This window comes from Nerophis ophidion, unplaced genomic scaffold, assembly GCF_033978795.1.
Source record: "Nerophis ophidion isolate RoL-2023_Sa unplaced genomic scaffold, RoL_Noph_v1.0 HiC_scaffold_142, whole genome shotgun sequence".
NCBI classification, from domain to species: Eukaryota; Metazoa; Chordata; class Actinopteri; order Syngnathiformes; family Syngnathidae; genus Nerophis; species Nerophis ophidion.
The window spans coordinates 135,001-137,852 of NW_026907064.1; positions in this window are offsets into that span (position 1 = coordinate 135,001).

The window sequence follows — 2,852 nt, forward strand, 5'->3', positions numbered from 1 at the left end:
AACAAAAAGCTGGAATTTTTCTAAGTGTCAAGGAGGGTGTCGCTTACAGAAGGCCCACCCGCCTTGGATCGACACCCGGTTAAGAAAAATGAAAAAAGTCCCTCTATGTGATGGTAGTCAGCAACAAAAAGCTGGAATTTTTCTAAGTGTCAAGGAGGGTGTCGCTTACAGAAGGCCCACCCGCCTTGGATCGACACCCGGTTAAGAAAAATGAAAAAAGTCCCTCTATTTAATGGAAGTCAGCAACAAAAAGCTGGATTTTTTCTAAGTGTCAAGGAGGGTGTCGCTTCCAGAAGGCCCACCCGCCTTGGATCACCACCCGGTTAAGAAAAATGAAAAAAGTCCCTCTATTTAATGGAAGTCAGCAACAAAAAGCTGGATTTTTTCTAAGTGTCAAGGAGGGTGTCGCTTCCAGAAGGCCCACCCGCCTTGGATCACCACCCGGTTAAGAAAAATGAAAAAAGTCCCTCTAGTTAATGGAAGTCAGCAACAAAAAGCTGGAATTTTTCTAAGTGTCAAGGAGGGTGTCGCTTCCAGAAGGCCCACCCGCCTTGGATCACCACTCGGTTAAGAAAAATGAAAAAAGTCCCTCTATTTAATGGAAGTCAGCAACAAAAAGCTGCAAATATGACAGAGTATCTAGGAGGGTGTCGCTTCCAGAAGGCCCACCCGCCGTCAGCAACAAAAAGCTGGCTAACCCTAACCCTAACCCTAACCCTAATCCCAACCCTAACCCTAACCCTAACCCTAGGTGTCCAGGCGGGGGTCCCTTCCAGGAGGCCCCCCGGCCTTGGATCACCAGCCGGGTCGATAAGTCAAAAGTAGTCCCTCTATTTGATGGAAGTCAGAGGAAAAAAGCTGGAAATATGACAAGGTGTTCCGGAGGGAGTCCCTTCAAGAACGCCCCGCTAACCCTAACCCTAATCCCAACCCTAACCCTAACCCTAACCCTAAGTGTCCAGGCGGGTGTCCATTCCAGAAGGCCCACCCGCCTTGGATCACATTCCGGTTAAGAAACATGAAAAAAGTCCCTCTATTGAATGGAAGTCAGCACAAAAAAGCTGAAAATATGACAAAGTGTCAAGGAGGGTGTCGCTTCCAGAAGGCCCGCCCGCCTTGGATCGACACCCGGCTAAGAAACATGAAAAAAGTCCCTCTATTTAATGGAAGTCAGAGGGAAAAAAAGCTGGAATTTTTCTAAGTGTCAAAGTCGGGATTTTTTCTAAGTGTCAACTTTTGGAGTACCAACCCTTCCAAAACAAAGTCGGGATTTTTTCTAAGTGTCAACTTTTGGAGTACCAACCCTTCCAAAACAAAGTCGGGATTTTTTCTAAGTGTCAACTTTTGGAGTACCAACCCTTCCAAAACAAAGTCGGGATTTTTTCTAAGTGTCAACTTTTGGAGTACCAACACTTCCAAAACAAAGTCGGGATTTTTTCTAAGTGTCAACTTTTCGCGTACCAACCCTTCCAAAATAAAGTCGGGATTTTTTCTAAGTGTCAACTTTTAAAAGTCGGGATTTTTTCTAAGTGTCCACTTTTGCTGTACCATGCCCTCCAGGGTCATAGAAGCCCCAGAGTGAGACCTAAACAACCGGGCCGAGTGATGTCATTTGGGGCCCTATTTTGAGTCATTTTGTGGGATTTCGGTGACGCCGAGGAGCGAAGCAGGTGTTCCGGGAGGGGGGTGCCTGTCCATTTAAGAAGGCCGGCTTGCCGTGGATCTACACCCGGGTAGGGAATTCAAAATAGGTCCCTCTATTTGCTGGAAGTCAGCACAAAATATAGCTGTACATTTGCCCAAGGCTCTAAAGAGGGAAAGGCAACTTTAAGCCTGAAAAGGAAAGCGGGGATTTGGAGCCCTCCGGTGGACTTCCGCCGCCGCTGCACCCTTAGCTGGAAGTCAGTGCCAAAAAAAAAAAAAGAAGCTGCGAATAGTGTCCATGTGCCTGTCCCTTTAGGAAAGCCGGCTTGCCGTGGATCTCCACCCGGGTGGGGAATTCCAAATAGGTCCCTCTATTTGATGGAAGTCAGCAACAAAAAGCTGGAATTTTTCTAAGTGTCAAGGAGGGTGTCACTTCCAGAAGGCCCACCATTCTTGGATCGACACCCGGTTAAGAAAAATGAAAAAAGTCCCTCTATTTGATGGAAGTCAGCAACAAAAAGCTGGATTTTTTCTAAGTGTCAAGGAGGGTGTCGCTTCCAGAAGGCCCACCTGCCTTGGATCACCACCCGGTTAAGAAAAATGAAAAAAGTCCCTCTAGTTAATGGAAGTCAGCAACAAAAAGCTGGAATTTTTCTAAGTGTCAAGGAGGGTGTCGCTTCCAGAAGGCCCACCTGCCTTGGATCACCACCCGGTTAAGAAAAATGAAAAAAGTCCCTCTAGTTAATGGAAGTCAGCAACAAAAAGCTGGATTTTTTCTAAGTGTCAAGGAGGGTGTCGCTTCCAGAAGGCCCACCTGCCTTGGATCGACACCCGGTTAAGAAAAATGAAAAAAGTCCCTCTATTTGATGGAAGTCAGCAACAAAAAGCTGGATTTTTTCTAAGTGTCAAGGAGGGTGTCGCTTCCAGAAGGCCCACCTGCCTTGGATCACCACCCGGTTAAGAAAAATGAAAAAAGTCCCTCTAGTTAATGGAAGTCAGCAACAAAAAGCTGGATTTTTTCTAAGTGTCAAGGAGGGTGTCGCTTCCAGAAGGCCCACCTGCCTTGGATCGACACCCGGTTAAGAAAAATGAAAAAAGTCCCTCTATTTGATGGAAGTCAGCAACAAAAAGCTGGATTTTTTCTAAGTGTCAAGGAGGGTGTCGCTTCCAGAAGGCCCACCTGCCTTGGATCACCACCCGGTTAAGAA